The following is a 19,616-nucleotide window of genomic DNA, read 5'->3' as shown; positions in this document are numbered from 1 at the left end:
ATGCAAAAGTAACGCTGTAAAACAGCCGAGAAGAGAAGAAAAGCCATGCCAGCAGGTCAAATAGGCAGAGACAGAGCGCGCGTGTGCGTGCGAGAGAGAGAGAAATGGAGTAGGCTACTTTCATTCTCTCGATCTCAGTGAAATAGGGGCTTTTGTTGTATATGTCAGTGAAAGACTGATCCAGCAAACACACACAGTGAAATTGTACACAGATTATGAGTTTTAAGTAGTTAAAGTGCTGTAAATACTTGCGATCGCCTCTCTCGCGACAGAGCAAATATGAGGTAAATGACGTCAGTAATAACCGGTTATGATTATTACTGAACCGATACCGAATTGTCTGCGTCTGCATCGCAGTGCACCGAAAAAAACGATTATTTTTGACACCCCTACTGTAAAATACAAGTCTACACAAAACCTAGAAAGGGTTTCACTATTTTGGTTTTTTTTTTTTCATGGCAAGGTTGATATTTGCGATGAATTGCTCATACACAACATGAGATAAACACAGATATAGAGTCTGTAGGCTTCAAAGTTTCTCTGAATTGAAATTCTACAGTCCTCTTGATTCATTTGAACATTTCTTTGATGGGTCTTTTTCAAACTCTTTCAAGTTTTATCAAGTGGGTCTTCCTTGAGTGCCACATACTTCTGTGCTGCTCTGAGAAAATCCACTTGAGCAGGAATTCTTGCACATTTCTGCCAAAGCTCCTGGTGTCAAAACAGTTTTTTTTTTCTTTTAGAGCTTAAAGTTGTTTTCCTAGCAATGTGCAAGCTAATAGTGATAGTTTGAAGCATGAAATTTTTTTTTTTTTTTTTTTTGCTAGTTGTTGATTAATGATTGCTTAAAGAATCTTTAACATCAATGGAACCTTTTCAATCAACAAAATAGATCTTCATTGTGTAAAATGGCATGAAAAAAAGTAAGCTAATAATGGTATCATAGCACTTTTACTGTGCATCTTCCACATTATTATTTTTTTACATAAAGACAACAGAAGGCAAATGTAACTTTTATTTGATTGTATTTTGTTTCTGAGCTTTAGTAGCTTTTAATACTCTAATAATTTATTAGAGTAGGAGGTGGCATGGTGGCACAGTGTGGTTAGCACTGTCGCATTACAACAAGAAGGTCACTGGTTCAAGTTCCAGCTAGACCAGTTGGCGGTTCTGTGTGCAGTTTTATTTTCCATGTGTTCATGTTGGTTTCCACAGGGTGCTCCGGTTCTCTCATAGTCCAAGTACATTTTAAAATATGTACTTAAAGTGCTCTGATATGCAATAATAATCTATCGATAATTTAATCTCTTTGATGTCAAATAAGGGTCACAAATCTAAAAAGTAATCCACTAAGTTAAAAAAAATAGTAACCAAATTGATAATAATGTTAATAATGACACAGTATTGGGTGGGGCTGGACGATATGGGGAAAAATTCATATCTCTGTATTTTTGAATGACGGTATATGATATACAGTTGAAGTCAGAATTATTCCTTTGACTTTTTTCTTTTTTAAATATTTCATAAATGATGTTTAACAGAACAAGGACATTTTCACAGTATGTCTGATAATATTTTATCTTATGGGGAAAGTCTTATTTGTTTTATTTTGATGAAAATTAAAGCAGTTCTTAATAAAAAAAAAAAAAAAAAAAAACATTTTAGGGACAAAACTATTAGCCCCTTTAAGCAAATTTTTTTTAATAGTCTACAGAACAAACCATCATTATACAATTATTTGCCTAATTACCCTAACCTGCCTAGTTAACCTAATTAACCTATTTAAGCCTTTAAATGTGACTTTAAGCTGTATAGACGTGTCTTGAAAAAGATCTAGTAAAATATTATAAACTTTCATCATGGCAAAGATAAAATAAATCGGTGATAAGAAATGATTTATTGAAACTATTATGTCTAGAAATGTGTTGAAAAAAATCTTCCCTCTAATAAACAGATATTGGGGAAAAATAAACGGGTTAATAATTCAGGGGGCTTATAATTTTGACTTCAACTGTATATCCGGTATTTTCCCATAAATGGTTACTTGAGAGTAAAAACCTTTATTAAAACTTTATTCAACAGTTTTTGAGCCAAATATAATTCAAACACAAGGGGTTTCCCTCCTTGTTATTATCATTATTATAATTATCATTCTTATATTGTTATTTGTTAAAAAGAGTAGCTAACCGTGAGATATTAAAATAGAAAAATAAATGTTTTGTAGACAAATGCATGCTTTTTTATTTTACTTTTGTTTTTTTGTTTTAATAATCGTTTAAACCAATCATTTGTACACTAGGCACATACCCAAATCAAATCACGTCTTCCAGTTAAGAGGCTAAAGTAAATAAATTAATGAAACAGAATAAATAATACATACATACATAAATAAATAAATAAATAAATAAATAAATAAATAAATAAATAAATAAATAAATAAATACAATGATTAGAATATAATCAGAATTGAAGTCAGTATGCAATAACAGACCAGAACGCAGAGCAAAATGTGGTATAACATAAATGTAAAGAAGAGCCCGTCGTGTAATAAATACTGAACTTATAACCAGTGAATATGAGTTTCACTTTCGAAATGCGGTAGAAATTCATCCCATTTTGGCGTTTTTAATTCTTTTGAACACATTTAGGTGCTGCTTGTCAATTTGACAAGGCTGATATGTTTGTTCTTGCTGTCAAATGTGGAAGAAATGGTCGATTGAAGATTTCTGATCAACCGTTGTGACATCTGCAGATGCTGTGTGACTCGCGTCCACGTGAGAGGTAGTCCGATTTGTCCGGGGAGTCAAATATCGATACAACACAGGCACTGCATTTTTCTCCATGTCGCATCAGTGAGGAGTTGTTCTTGAACAATTTATTCACTTTGAACAAATCTTTTGTATGACTCATAGAGTGAATCATTAATTGGCGGATGCGCTTATTTGTGAAAGTGGAGCTTGCGTGCTACCTTGGAGTGGTCTGTTTCGTGTGTGTGGCATCAAACCATATCAATATGAAAGATATTGGATCCCGCATTGTGTTGGGGAATCATATCGATATATCCCCAGAACTCGATATACCGCCCGGCCGTAGTATCGGGATCGGATCTGTATCGTTCGATACTCTGAACTTTGGTATCGAGATTGGATGAATTTAAAAAAATGGTATCGGTGCTTTTCAAATGTAATTGGTAATCTTTAATGAACCACCGTTTGTAAGCAATCTGTCTAAAGTGCATAATCTAACTATTTAAGCAAAGTTTAAAGTTTTAAGATAAGCCGCATTTTTTGTTTGTTGTTATATTGAAATCAGCTGTAATCATTGTTCAAAATAATCAATCAGTCCTTTTCTGAGTACATATTGTGAATGTGTCATTGTCTATTTTTTTCATTTTTTTCCCATTACAGTGTAAATAAGCTACAGTTAGTAAAATATCAGCCAATATCAGAAAGTATGTAAAAATTTTTCGGGTGAAAAATTAAGATTTTTCTAGTTGCAGAGTAACTATTACAACCATTAGGTTTTTGGCTAACTTCCAACTTGAATTGTGTGTTTTCGGTAAGAAATAACTTTCAGAGTATCAGTTATACCAAAAATTATTATTTCGTTTTTAACAAATTTTTGACATTTTGTTTAGTGTAATTTACCAAATTACATTGTGATATTCTAGTGTCACTTTTAAAGGCTGTTTTATTTTATTTAAATGGCTGCTAGGGCTGTGCAATTAATTGAAAATCCGATTTCGATTTTGGCTTTTAACGATTATGAAAAACCAATAATCCAGATAAACAATTATTGCATCATATACTAAAAGCGCGAAAGACCGCGTGCTTATGTGTGTGTGCACACTTGAGACGAGCAGAGGAGGGCAGAGTCTAAAGTAATCTTAACGTGAGCGCTTTAATGGTCAAATAGGTGTCAAAACGCGGTGTTTAGTGATTATTCATATTAACCCTCATTTGTGTAATAAACAAATGAGTTGAGAATCAAAAGACACGTGAAAGAGAATTATTAGCTCTCCAGAATATTAGCAACCCTTTTCCTCCCCAATTTCTGTTTAATGGAAAGAAGTTTTTTTTTTACTTATTTCTAAACATAATAGTTTTGATGTCTCATGTCTAATTACTGATTTCTTTTATCTTTGCTATGATGACAGTACATAATATTTTACTAGATGTTTTTCAAAATACAAGCATTCAAATTAAAGTGCAATTCAAAGGCTTAATTAGGGTAATTAGGCAAGTCATTGTATTACAGTAGTTTCTTCTACAGACAATCAAAAAAATATATAGCTTAAGGGGGCTAATAATTTTGACCTTAAAATGGGTTTTAAAATATTTAAACCTGCTTTTAATCTAGCTAAAATAAAACAAACAAGTCTTTCTCCAGAAGAAACAAATTTTTGAGGAAATACTGTTAAAATTCCTTGCTCTGTTTAACGTAATTTGGGAAATAGTTATTTAAAAAAAAAAAAATCTCAGGAGCACTAATTTTGACTTAAACTGATAATCATTTTGAATAATCGTGATTACAATTATGACAAAAATAATCGTGATTATGATTTTTCCCAAAATCGAGCAGCCCTAATGGCTGCTGATTATATTTTTATATTTTATATTTTTAATCTTTACTCAAATCAATAACAATATTTTCTAACCTTTGCCATTGCATTTGAAAATCTCTTTGTACATCAGGTAGCCCCACCTGAATACAGACTCATGCCTGTGAAAAGTGACTTGTTTTGTGTCCATTGGCTGGCCAGCTGTGAGGAGAAGAAATACGGAAGGTCAGGGCAGTTGAGTTCACTGCTCTTTGTTGTGCAGCCTCACACTCAGTGAACCAAACCACTGGCCATGGAGGTCAACCACAGCATTGACTCCTGCTGCCTGTCAATGTGTCAGAGAGCATGCGAGCGTGTGTTTCTGAAGGAAAAGGCCGAAGTAGAAAGACAAAAGACCTGTTTTGTGTTGGCGATTTCAAAAGTCCCTCCAAGTTTCTGTGTAAAGTAAAGCCTGATTTATACTTCTGCGTCAGGTGACCGGCGTAACCCACGGCGCAGGCAACGCGCGTGGCTGTGCATTTATACTTCTGCGCGCTGTCTCTGCCGGTCTGCATTAACACTTCCGAAACGCTAGTTGGCAGTGAGGTGTAAATGTTCCTCTGTGTCAAGTTTCTTCGCTACTTTTTTGCATTTCCTGAACACTTCCGGGATGTACAAGTGGCTCAAACTCGCTCATTTTGAGGCAGGAACCGGCGGACGTGCAACAACTTTAACTATGAGGTAAACACAAAACAAAACTTTCCATCCGGAGCTCCTTCACGGGACTCCACACTTGTAAACAATCGCTCGCGCGGCGTCGCGCCATTCGCGCGCCTCTCGGTCCCGCCCAGACTCGTCAGCGCTACCAAGCCGACCAATCACAGAGCTTATGCTACGCGTCGTTGCGACGTGTAGTTACATTTTTTGAGAGGTGCACGTCAGTGACGGCGATGGCCACGGCGAAGGGCTATGCGTCAGCGCCGTAGCATACGCCGGTGTTTGACGCAGAAGTATAAATCAGGCTTAAAGAATAAAGTCTGGTCAGGTCATCATATTAAATGAGAACTGGCTCTCAGTTGACTTCCCTGGTTAAATACAGGTTATGAATAGTCTTAATGTCAAAACATCTTCACAAGTTTTCTACACTGAATAGATGAAGTAAGGCTTCTGGATGCCTTAGTTCAGTGAGTTTTATTGTCTGTATAGGTAAAATCAGACCCCTGGATTAAGTCAGTCAGTTTTATTATCAGTATGGGGAAATTCATGCTTTAATATTCTGGAAATGTATTAGTTTTATCGTCAGGATGGGGAAAATAAGGCCTCTGGATTCTTAAGTTTAATTAGTTTTATTGTCATTATAGGTGAAATCATGCTCCAGGATACTTTAGAACAGTCAGTTTTACCATCAGTATAGGTCAAATCAGGCTTCTGGATTCTGGAAATTGGTCAGTTTTATGATCAGTATAGGTGAAATCAGGCCTCTGGATTCTCAAATTGGTCAGTTTTATTATCAGTAGAGGTTAAATCATTCTTCTGGATTCTGGAAATTGGTCAGTTTTACGTTGGTAGGTGAAATCATACCTCTGGATTCTTCAAATCAGTCAGTTTTATCTTTAGCATAGGTGAAATCAGGCTTCTGGATTCTGGAAATTGGTCAGTTTTACGTTGATGGGTGAAATCATACTTCTGGATTCTTCAAATTAGTCAGTTTTATGATGAGTGTAGGTGAAATCAGGCTTCTGGATTCTGGAAGTTGGTCAGTTTTATGATCAGTATAGGTTAAATCATTCTTCTGGATTCTGGAAATTGGTCAGTTTTACGTTGGTAGTTGAAATCATACTTCTGGATTCTTCAAATCAGTCAGTTTTATCTTTAGCATAGGTGAAATCAGGCTTCTGGATTCTGGAAATTGGTCAGTTTTATGATCATTATAGGTGAATTCATGTTTCTGGATTTTGCAAATTGGTCAGTTTTGTTGTCAATATAGGTAAGATCATGCATCTGGATTTTTTCAAATCAGTCGATTTTATCGTCAGTGTAGGTGAAATCATGCTTCTAGATTCTGCAAATAAGTATACTTAAAATACTTTGTGTTCTCAACAAATGTATGTTGATTTTTGGTGTTCCAGATTGCTGTGTTGAAATACTCGAGCAACACCCCATGTTTTAGCAGGCGGTTGTGTTTTTGGCAAATGAGGATCTCTGATGTGAGCCAGATGTGCTTGTGTGCTCTTTAAATCACATGCAAGTTGAGTTTAATAAGGATTATTGCCAGATTTAGGGCGTCAAAGCAATTAACGCCTACATCATCATAAGGTTTCGGAGATGCTAATGTGCTGTTTGGAAAGGCGACTGGCTGATTCATGCTTGGAGGCCTGGATGTACTCATGAAACATAGTCAAAGTGTTTCTTAAAAGTCATATTTTTCATCTAAATGCAGTTCATTTGCTGCTGAAATGTCTGTGTGTGTGGTAGCATGCTTAATGTCTTTCTTATTTGAAGTAACATACTGCTATAATGCATGTACTGTTTCTGCAGTGTCAAGTACCTTTGTTGTAATAACATTCTAATGCTTGTCGTAATAATGCAGTACAATAAAAAATGCAACTGCACACCGTTAAAGCATTCAACGGGAAAAGGCACTGTTGTGTGTTGTCCATATTTCTTACAGTCATTGCTTTACGTTGCTTGAGCACATAGCCAGCGCTCCTCTACTGGAAATAATGAACTTGCTTGAACTCTACAAACAGCCCCTAAAAGTCCACTATCATTTGCTATTTTCAGCAGTTGATCTTGCACAGACATGTTGGATTTATCTGATTTGTTGACCAATGGATCATGGATCTATTTCTTGGCGGTTCAGGGGTCCTTCACTGGGACTTTCCAGAGACATCTGTTCCTTACCCATTTTGCTGCTTGTGGGTTGAATTTGGGCGCTCAAGTGATCGAGATGTAACCGAGAGAATTCGGTCATTTTTCAAAATAAAAGATCCTTCAGACTCACATAAATCAAAAATAATTAATCATTTCTTGTGCGGCCCGGTATTAATTGATCTACAAACCGGTACTGGTACGTGGTGTATAACTAAGGTTTGGCCGATAGATGATGCTATCTTCCATCGCCGATGGCCAATAGACAACACGATGCTAAACCAGCATCACCGATCCTCCGCCCCGCCCCCATCGTAAATCCGCTTGTGACAAATACACACTCAGGCCCTGTTTACACTAATACGTTTTAGTTTTAAAATGGTATTTTTGAACGAAAATGATCCACATCCACACTGTGTTTTACCTAAAATTTCTGAACAACCCTTCGTCCGCTGAAAACACACATCACTTGACTTCACACACAGCCACACACACTGTCATGCGCTCGTCTGAGCTCCAGAGAGCAGTGCATGCCTGACAGTTTATCAAGGATGTACCGCTGGATCGCGTCTCACTATAGCTGTTAAACATGATATTTAATTAATCTTGTCTCTATCTAACGACTCTTCTGTCTTCAGGTAACATGTCACGGTGTCAATACACTGCTTCAGTCTTTCACTTTTACTCTTGTACTTAGTAATTTTTGTGAAAACCTCAGATACTGTTGGTTGTGCACCTTTTTTACCAACCAACCTCGGAAAAAGTGACTGACAGGTGGTAATTTGTGTGCAACTTATCTTTATTAATTTATGATTTGTTGATGGGTAAAACAAAGACCATTAGGGTCAGGTAGTTGAAATGGTAGGCTATAAATTATTAATTTGTAATGAATGAATTAATAAATCATAAAAAATGTATTCACCTCCTAATTAATCGAATTAAATTAATTAATCGAAAATCTGATTTCGACTTCAGCTTTTACGATTATGAAAAACCATTAATCGAGATAAACGATTATTAACTTGGCAGCGCGAAAGACTGCATGCTTGTGTGTGTGTGCGGCGCGAATCAGCATTCGGTCGCATTTGCACACTGAGATGAGCAGAGCACACACATCTAAAGTCATCTTAATGTGAGCGCTTTAATGGTCAAATAGGTGTTAAAACGTGGTGTTTAGTGATTATTTATATTAACCCTTATTTGTGTAATGAACATACGAGTTGAGAATCAAATGACTTGAAAGAGAAACTATTAAAGTGAAAGTGCGCGATGTTCCTGCTGCCGCTTGTTTTTATGATTATTAATCAAACAACAAAATGAGAAAATCCCTCAGTGCTCTTGACTACAGGACTTTTGTAGCTAAAGTGTTTTTCTTACAGTGAAGATGCTTAAAGCACAGTTTGTTTCATATTTTTATTCTATTGTATTTATTTCTCTTTCCTTTGCGGGGTGGAAAATAACTGTATATATGCAGTTGAAGTCAGATTTATTAGCCCTCCTGAATATTAGCGTCCCTTTTCCTCCCCAATTTCTGTTTCATGGAAATTAAATTTTTTTTTCAACTTATTTCTGAACATAATAGTTTTAATAATCATTTCTAATAAATTATTTCAAAAAACAAGCATTCAGATTCAAAGTGCAAATAATTGTGATTACAATTATGACCAATATAGTTGTGATTATGATTTTTCCCAAAATCGAGCAGCCCTATCACCTCCGCCTATAATGACGATGACATCGTCCATCGGGATGTTTCACATTAGACATTGTACAATGCCAAATTGGTCGACATCGCCTTACCTTATGTATAGCATTTTTTTTTTTGTTTAATTGATTTCTATTTTGAGTTATATTTAGTTATAATCCCAAAAGTAAGTAGTCTGTTTCACTTTGTAAATTTCAAAAATCGTTTAGAAAACTGATAAAATAAATTAAACATCACAGAAACTGAGAAATTGTTTAAAATGCAAACTTGAAGCTCTTCTTATATAAATTATAGCATGTCTACCCCTTTAAAAAGCAAGAACCGCACTAATCAAAATAACCTCTTCCCCATGCCATCATTTGTCTTAATAAAACTATTGACTTTATAATAGCGTATTCTTGCCCTGTGCCATTAGCTCGGATAGCCAGGACTTTAAATATTAAGCAGGCTTTACAAGATTTGATGATATGTTTAGCAAACAGCGCACAGCCCACATTTCTCGATCTCCTGCGGTAAATGAAAAATAGCCTATCTTTCAATGTGGAAAAAAAATGCTGTTTCAAGCAATATCGCAAATCTCGCTTTGGACTCAAGTGTAAATGATTTAACATGGCGTATAGATTTAATCTGGTTAAGGTCAGTCTCTGTATGCATGCATGCTTGGTGTCCGGGGGGTTTGCGTTCTGCTGATATTGACTATCATAAATGGCGTGTAATCCAAAGAAGTGATTTATGGTTTCTGTGTTGTACGCATGTCAATGCGCTGTTGTAATACTCATATTTTATTCTCATGTTTTTTGAGCATGTATGACACTCACTAGACTTGTTCAGCTGGTACAAATTGAAAACATTTATTCTCCAGGGGCTTAAAGGGTCAAAAGAACCCACAATAATCCCTTGTCGTGTATCTTTTCTTTTTTTGGGGGTGAGATTTTAACAAACCACACCTTTGTTTGACGGGGCCTCATTCGAAGTATCGTCAGCAGTGCGTTCTGACTTTCAAGGCCCTGTCAGACTTTAAATAGCTTCTGCTTTATTTCACCCTTTGACCCTTGCCTCCCAGACACGGCCATGCAGGAAAAACACAAAGATATGTGATACATCAAGGTTCTGGTGAAACTCCAGAGCTGTGAGAGGGAGGCTCGAAATGCCGACTTTGCAGGAATGAAGGAGGGTTTTGTTTGAGGCCAAACATCATTGTTTGTGATGAAGATGCTTGTCCAGGATGAATGTTTCTGAGATTTTGCTTGCGATGGTACAGCGCTGTGCACTTTTTCATTTTGAAAACACAATGAAAGCCCCCAGGTCTGTGTTTCTTTGTTTTAGGACATAATGAAGACTCGTTGGCTGGCTAATTAAGAATCCAATGTATTGTTTCATTAATAATGAGAATGCGTAAAATAAAATGTCATCACAACACTGTGAAAAGAATGATGTGTTGCTTGAGGTATTCTAGAACGTTAAGAATTTAGATGTGAACCTAAATTTAACCTTGGTTATGCCAGTTTTAGTGTTTTCCAATTTGCTTCTTTGCGTTTAATCTGCTGCCAGGATTCAGCTTTGAGGTCTTTGTTTGCATAAATTGCGTTTTCAATCTATTCCTGAATAAATCTGTGACAATGACTTGAATACACCTCGTTAATGAATATGTTGTTGACTTCGTAACAAAAATTAATTTGGATCTACAGTATATGGCTGCTTACCAGTTAAATGGAATCAGTTTTGATGTTGGGGCAAGATATTTCCTCCTAATTATTCCTCTGTGTTGTCAAACTTGTTAGGCATATTTTACTGGACTGTTCTACCCCTTTGAGGAAAACTTTTATAAATAGCTAGGTATTCATCCATAGATGCAAAATTTATGAGCAAAACTGGAATATCGTATAACAGACGTGCGCATAAAGCACTGTTTCCATCCAATGAGTCAAATAGATAAAAATCCTGATTAACTGGCACCAAATATTATGAACAGTAAAAATAGAATTTTTAATTTCCCATTGAAAAACAACTAGCTACAATGGCTGCTTGAGGGTTGTAGCTTTAAGCTAATGTACAGTTTGTAAAGATCACTCATGTTCTTTTTGATGTAATCTATTCATAAACATTAACATGTGGAAAGGCAGAGCCCCAGTTCGCCCGCGTCTTGGTGCTGGCTAAGGGTTAAAATATTTTTAGCTTTACTGTTGTAGTTGGTGTTATAGTACATGGTCCTCAGCTGTATATTTGTGTGAGTAAACTCACATAAAAGAGTTATAAAGTGAAGATGTACCATATGTAAAAATAAAGAAGTGTACTTCACTTTAAGGCAGTTTCGTTATCTTGCCTGTTGAGTGCGACTCTGATAAGCGAAGATTATAGCATTACAGTACACTGTAAACGATTTCTTGTTAAATTAACAGTAAGTTACTGGCAACAATTATCCAGTAGCTGCTGTATTTCATAAAACAGTAACATTACTGTAATACTAATTACTTTAGTATTACATTTACTGTAAAATGTAATACATCATTTTACTGTTTTCTTTTTATACTGTAACACCAATTACAGTAGTGATACAAATACTGCAAAACTGAAAACAGTATTTTATTGTACATTTTTACCATGCAGAACTACAGTATTTTAACGTTACTTTCATTATTACTGTATAGTATTTTACAGTTATTAAATGTTATTTTATTGTATTTAATAGTGCTACTTTATAATGAGCAAAGAAATGTTCAAAAATTGCACAAATGTTATTTTAATTGTTCAAGAAATACAAGAAAAATAAAGAAACTGAAACTTTAACTTCACAATAAAAGTTTATTGTGTAAACCCTTCTGAAACAGTAGCAATTATTTAATATAACAAAGCAACAGAACACTAATGAACAATTGATAATTAAAGCCAGTCAACAATTAATGCATCAAAAAGTATTACAATTTTAAAAACAGATGAAAATACTGCTACAAGACACGAAATGATGAAGGCCAAATGATGTTGTGGAAAAGGGACAGTGAAAAAGGGCAGGAGCACTTCTGATGATCCTGCAAAAATGAAAAGCAAAATCAATCACTGGAGTAAAAACTAATCATGCCTCAAATGATTTCATTCATTCAGAAACCAAACACTGCACTGCTGTTTTATATATATAAAACAGTTTTTATTTTTATCGTTTTTGTTGGCAAAATACAGATTGTTGTCTATTTACAATTACACTAATGTTAATGGGGAAAAGATCAGTCAAGTCAACACTAGTCAGGTGTCCACACAGGTATGTAAAAAATAAAGTCTCATCTTAACTTAATGTCTGACTCTGTAAAGCTTGAATATCTGATTCCATGACCACACTAGCGCTTCCACGAATTTAAGAGGGGTGAACACAGTTAATTCTGACCTTAAGAGGCTACATATTAAAAATAAATAAATAAATAAAATAATCTAATTTAACGTGACTAATGTTAATCAAGTACTTTTAGGCTTTTAACATGTGAAAATCTACTTCTAACTTACAGACAAGATTACGTTAGAGAGCATGAAAGCCATGGGTGATTTAAAAAAAAATAATGCTAATGATAAGTTACTGACATTTGGTTCGCATAAAAAAAAGTAATCACTAAGCATTCATTTTTGGCAAAATCTGCCGAGAGGTGCAGCAACACGATCAAATGTGTTAAAGTTGAGCAGAGAACTGAAGAGTAGTCAAGTAGTCTACTTCATGAAATGTTTGAGATAATATTTTGAAGTCAATTCGTATTACTGTATTTCAATATGCAGTGATGGCATGTCAGTGAGACAAATAAATATTATTACACCTCACCAGTGACATTTCCTCAAATTAAATCATCATGACGTTACTGTGCACAGCATCAGTAAAACCTTAAGAATAATTTAAATACCAAATTTTTTAAAACAGTCACTGCTGATTACAAACTAACATTAAAGATAGGCTTACAGAAATACTGAATGCATGATAATATGAAGATTTACTACTCACTGATGTCGAAGCACTTCCAGGTTGTCAGAGATGTAGACAGGACAGAATATGTGCCATCAAATGAGCTCTTGTGCAGTCTTTGATGGATATCAAGGTAGTATGTTCACCCACACTGTAAAAAAAAAAACAAATCTGTTATTTTACATGTTTTTTCCCAGTAGCTAGGGTAATAGAGTCATTTGGTTAAGTCAAGTGGTTTAAAATAATTTTATTTATTAAATACTTGCTTACCCATATTTAGATGTAAAAGTAACCAAAATAAATAATTTATTAAAATGTGTGGGATACAAAGCATGTTTGGTCTACAGAGAGAAGTAAACATTTACTTTAAGCATTGATCCTAATGAATCTATTTCTGAACTACATCCAACCTCGCCTCGAAAACAGCATTTTTGAGCATTTAGATCAGGGGTGCTCAACCCTGTTCCTGGAGATCTACCTTTCCGCAGAGCTCACCTACAACCTTGATCAAGAACACCTGCCTTTTTTTTTTTTTTACCAAGTGCTCCTTCAGATACTATTTAGTTGGTTTAGTTGCGTTTGATCAGGGTTGGAGCTAAACTCTGCAGAAAGGTCGATCTCCAGCAACAGGGTTGAGCACCCCTATTTAATACAATGAAAAATAAGACATCTAGATGATATTTTATATTCAATCATTTGTGAAATTTAAATGACTTATATTCAGTATATACATAACATAAAATGTGAATAAGATTAAAAAATAATACTCTATGCCAAATAAAATACTTCAGATCTAAATAAAGCAGGTGTTTTTACCTAAAGGTTCCTTTCTTCCAGTTAGTTTAGTTGCAGATCGCTCCACATCTGTGCTTTATTTGGTTCTTGACTTAAGAGTAACTGGTGTCGCATTCCAGGTCCATCACAATCTGAGCTAGAAAGACAATATGGCAAAAGACAAGACACATATAAATAAGTCTCAGAATAAAATATTTAAAAGGATAGTTTACTTTTCTGCCACCATTACTCCATGTGTTTTAAATCCATTTAAATTTCTGTTGAACACTAAAGCAGATATTTTGAAGAATGTTAGAAACCAGTAACTACTGACATCCATATTTGAACCAAATTTCTTAAAAAAAAAAATGAATTTGTGTTCAATGGAACAAAAAAAATCTAACTATTTTGAAACAAGTGGAGGATGCCAAAGATGCCATTATTTTCATTTTTGGGTGAACTGTCCCTTCAATTCAAGTGTCACGCATTACTCATAAAAACTGATGTATCGCTTGAGGAAAACTAAATCAAGTACCTCCTGTGAGCAAGCAGAATCATTATGCCATTGTATTCAGCCAACTGACCCAGCCGAGGCTCGAACCAGCAACCTTCTTGCTGTGAGGTGACAGCACTACCTACTGTGCCACTGCGTCGCTACTGGAAGAAGAAAAAGAGGTTGTACATGAAACTCCTCACAACAAATCTGTGAACAACTTGACATTTCAAAATCTAATCAAAATGAAGAAGACATCAACATTACCTTGAATAATCATGTGAGGACAGAGATTGGTAGCATCAGTTTTTCAACATCAATTGCTGTAGCTGCAAAAAAGATAAATATAATAAGAGTAAAATAAGACTTCACATTTAATAATCTAAATTTATGGTACAACCATACCAATCTGTATGGGGTTCAAATAAATTTGTATACAAATCATTCCCTACACCTGAACACTAAAAATAAAATGTACAATTAATGACACAATAACGTTATACAATAAGCTCATTAACCAGTGAGAAATAGACAATTAATATGTATTATGTTAATATTAACGTTAGCTTAAAAGACATCAACTGAATTTTATTATCAGCTCAATTTAATAAAACAGTTAGACTTGTTTCATTGTGAGTTTAGTTTAAATAACTAACGTTAACTTAGTTTACAAATTTAACCATAATGATAACTTAGTCATAATGACCACGTGAAGACCAGAGCTTACCTTAACGTTAAACGTTTAACTTTTCATGGTGACTTTGCCTTCATCTCAGTGTTGTTCTGAAATAGAGAATTCATTAATGCAGTTAACCCCAAGTAAAAGTTACGTTTTTTTTTTCAGGTAACGTTACTATGGTCAAAAACTTACTCAAGATAAACTCACTGTACGTTATCTAATACCTCTCAAACACTACAAACACGGTCTGGCGTCGAATAACGTGACATAAGTACCTACAGCTAAAGTAATTTGGTTAATTATTTTAAATTACACACATACTACACGGAAATATACACAAAACAATCCTTTAAAGAACAGAATTTGACTTTTAAACACTTACCGAGGAGGAATTCACAAGAAAAGGCGACAGGTGGATTTCAAATTAGAAGAGCCGTTGCTTGCCTGGTGAAGGTCGAATCGAGTCGGCTCGGTTCTATGAATCGGCTCCTTAGAACAGTAAAGAGTCGAATCCGCCTAAAACCGATTCCTTTTTGCATATTATTGTAAGACACAACAATGAATCATTACTATATCGTAATACTGCTCGGCCACACACATTTATACACATATTACTGAATGTGCTTGTAAACACGTGTGATAAAATAATTCCCGAGCAAACGGTTCAATCCGATTCGGTGTTCTTTGAGTGCTGAACCGAACCAGTGCAAACGTGATATTGATAAAATAGTAATATTGTTTTTTTTTCTCACTTTACCAGCGAAAATATTACATATATCTGACTTTAACAATAAGAATAATGTTCGCTTGAAGTGTTTTGAGAATTAATATTTTTTTCTCCCAGAGTTCATTTCACACCGGATGAGAAAAGCCAGATCATATCATAAATATTGCGTTTAATATGTCACGAAATGAAGTTTCAACAGTTTTTCATGCGAGAATGTAGTTCTTACAAACTCAAATCTGTGGTTTGTTTTTAGATATCATGTCTAATTTTAAGTGTGCTTTGCCGATAGGAGAGATTCTGACCTCCAGGGGTTGACGGCGCTCCATCACTCATGTATCCGGCAAACCTCATGCTTTAATCGGCCAAGACATTATTGAGACATGCCCCTGTCTTCGATGACTAGATAATAAATGTGTTATGAAATAAAGTTTTAAACGTTTTTCATGCGAGAATGTAGTTGTTTTAAACTCAAGTCTGTGGTTTATTTATTAAGATAGTGCGTATTTTAAAATGTTGTTTTGAAAATGCGGAGATATGGGACCTCTACGGTGGCCCATATGGGCGCCCAATATTCTTAAATCCGTCTAAAGCAGGTTGGTCACTCTAACATTTAAGCTGACTTTGAAATCATTTTGTGTGTTTAACAGTCTTTAGTTACGTGAATCAATTGTTTTTGTTCCAATTTACGTTTTGGTTTAGCACAAAGTTATGTTTATTAAATATTATTTAATATTTCCATGTTACCTTATAAAATGAAGGTGCAGTGCACCCAAAAATGAAAAACCAGGGGACAGTTTAATGCACTGAACAGTCTGAAGAAACTGGTTAGGTTATTTACTTCACAAAATAATTTGTCTAAAAATAAATAAACATAATAATCATAATATATAGTGTGTGTGGAATTGTTCTTGGTCATTTGCAGTACTGTATTTAGATGCACAGTAACTGATTTTCCCCCAAAATTCATTATAAAATCTACAGTAACATACTGTTAACCATGTTCACAGTATAGAAAAGTTGAAAATACATTATTATACTGTGAAAACAACAATATATACAGTAACACACTGTGCACAGCTTATACAGTAAAAAACTGTTGAGAAATGCAGTATAATACTGTGAAAACAACAGAAATCGTTTACAGTGTACCATTACAGTGTTACAGACGTAAGAAATTATCACATCTCTGAATGTTGTCCTGAATATAGCCGTTTTTGTGTTGTGATACAGGTACACTGTAAATATCGGTTGTCATAACAATTGCAGCAGAAGCAGACAGTGCGTGAATCTAGCACAAGTTAGCAGGTTAGCTAAACTGTAGCCACAGCTAAAATGAAACGTGAGGAAATAGCTCCTTTTAAAAAATGAATGGCATGGTCATATGAAATTAAGACTGACTGATTTTAAAAGCTTTTAATGTACAAACCTATCTGAGTAAGTTCTCTTAAGGTCAGCAAGAGGCTATTCAGTTTCAGTCAAGTAAAAGCACAAACATGGTTAAATAAAAAAAGATCCAAGTTTATCTTTGTGTGAATCTCAGGATGATTCCCTGGCATGCTGCTGATGTCGCTTTAGATTTGTTGTTTTTATCAGTTAAAGTATATCCTTCACAAATGGATTACAGTTTTTTTGTCTTGACGTCAAACATGAACCTTCTTTTTCTCTCAGCTGTTGCCATTTCATTGTAGTTCAATCAGACACACAGACACCCCTATGGATGATGATGTAGTCGCATCCCGCGTCTACTCTGGACCCCAGCTATTTTTCAAAATGTGCATGTGCATCATGCATCACACACACCAAAATTAATTCTGAATTGATACTTTACATAAAACGTTTCTCAATCACATTGTCGTCTCATTTTTATTAGTCTACTAAAATGTCAGTATATTTACATTATAGTTGTCGTCATCATCACTCAATTTTTATTTAGTGTTCGTCGGTAGAAACTAGGCATGGTCTGGAATAAGATTCTGACAGTATGATAACTTTGGATGAAAATATAACGGTTTCATGGTTTTGCGGTATTGTGATTACTGCTCTAAAATCAGGCCAATAGCCAGCCTAGTGTAAGGGGTGGGTTTTTTTTTCTTAAAATATAACCTAAATTTAGTATTTATATCTCATGATTAAATAGAAAATTAGGTGAATAACGGCAAAAAGGTCCACTTTTTAAGCACTATTTCTAGCTGGATTAGCTTGTCGGATGGTCATCATAGCACTTTTGGATGTGCCAAGAATATAGAATATTTCCTAAACGTTTAGAATAAAGAAATATGAAAAAAAATTACTTCTTTTTAAAATACATATGTATTACATAATATATCATAAGAAAAAATAGGAATCTGTTCAAGTTTTAAATTAAAAACTGTAGCCTATTGTCATTTATTTAGGCAAATAACAAACTGGCCGGCACACTTAACTCTCCGCAGTCAGAATTTTGCTAATATTGAATAAAAAAAAATTAATAAAAAATAAAAGAGCTTCATGATTTTTCTAAACTCTCTTGTAAAAAAAAAGTACATTTGATAAAAAATGTACAGATTGTACAATAATAACCAAATAAAAACCTAACAACAATAACCAGAAAAAAGATCAAATGTCATGCAAATGTTGTAGGTTATTAAATAAGTTAAAAAAAAAAAATCAACCGTAAGGTTATTAAATATCTTAGATATGGTTTAATATAATAATCAAATATTATATATACAAAAACGTAACACACATGCAATAGTATCGTGTATTGGTGATCTCACAGGGGGACGATATGGCGATCTGAAAATCTCATATATCGCCCGACACTACAATGCTCTAACTACTTAAAAACTCAGAAACTGTGCACAATTTCACTGCGTGTGTGTTTGCTGGACAGGTTTTTTTATTTTTATATATATATATATTTTTGACACTTACAGCAGAAGCCCCTATTTCACTGCGATTGGGAAAATTAAAAAAGTAAACTCCATTTCTCTCTCTCTCACTGTGGTCCATTTTAACTGCTGGTGTGACTTTTCATCACCTCTCGGCTGTTATAGCGATACTTCTGGATACAGACACGAACGCGTGTCTGCAGAGTTTTCTCCACCACGTCTGTCATGGATCAGCTGTGATCGCCGCTGCCGCTTTTCAGTGTCACTCATCTGTGAAGAGCGCCAGTATGTAAGAGCCAATTGCAGCCCTTTCTGATGAGCGGGATATTTATATTTGTTTATTTGCTATAAATGCTTGTGTTGTTTAAAGGTACAGTTTATATATATATATATATATCTGACTGTATGTATTAAAGGACAAAATTGTATTACAACTAGTATATAAATATTTTTATACATTTTAATACAAAAATTGCTGTGCTGTGAAGAAAAAATTAAATGGTGCGTGGAAAGCATCGTCAATGCGACGTGATGCACTGAGATATTGAATTTAACCTAATCGATGGCTTGATAATTGTAACTGAATCGTGAGACCAGTGTATGTTCACACCTATACAAATGAGACTCGTATACGGAACAAATTCTGGACCTTTGAATCTTCCAAACCCACAAAACCCCCTTGGCTAAGGACCTGAAAATAAATTCTTTTTAAATGTCTGTGTAAAAAACAAAAAAACATTTTCCCTCTTGACCACAATATTTTATCTGTAAACATGTAAGGCTAAATAATTCAAATGAATTATAGACTTCTGCTGACTTCTTCAGATTTTTTGTTTTTACAATTTAAAATGGCATCTTTGGAGATCTTTTCTGCCGGAGATACTGTTGTCCTAAAAAAACGAACAAAAAAGTAAATAAAAAATCTAATAAGTACCTTGGGTACATTATTGCAGAAAATTTGAACTGTTTTAAAACCTTGACTTTTCCAAACTACGGTATACCTTGAAAATAGTTATTGTT

General features: G+C 34.6%; 2 long non-coding RNA genes across 2 annotated transcripts; one reads left to right on the top strand and one right to left on the bottom strand.

Annotated features, from left to right (window-relative positions):
- The first annotated feature begins 4,081 nt into the window (after nt 1-4,081).
- On the top strand, nt 4,082-7,179 carry LOC141378409 (uncharacterized). Its single transcript, XR_012392976.1, has 2 exons — nt 4,082-5,005; nt 5,562-7,179. It is a non-coding gene; the product is annotated as an uncharacterized lncRNA (long non-coding RNA).
- A 4,721-nt stretch (nt 7,180-11,900) lies between these two features.
- Nucleotides 11,901-16,068, bottom strand: LOC137488970 (uncharacterized). Its single transcript, XR_012393114.1, has 7 exons — nt 15,382-16,068; nt 15,048-15,103; nt 14,588-14,649; nt 14,363-14,484; nt 13,870-13,984; nt 13,093-13,204; nt 11,901-12,142 (listed from the first exon to the last, which is right to left on the bottom strand). It is a non-coding gene; the product is annotated as an uncharacterized lncRNA (long non-coding RNA).
- Between the last annotated feature and the right edge of the window lie 3,548 nt (nt 16,069-19,616).

Source organism: Danio rerio, chromosome 17, assembly GCF_049306965.1.
Source record: "Danio rerio strain Tuebingen ecotype United States chromosome 17, GRCz12tu, whole genome shotgun sequence".
Taxonomy (NCBI): Eukaryota; Metazoa; Chordata; class Actinopteri; order Cypriniformes; family Danionidae; genus Danio; species Danio rerio.
This window is presented reverse-complemented; position numbering and strand designations above follow the sequence as displayed.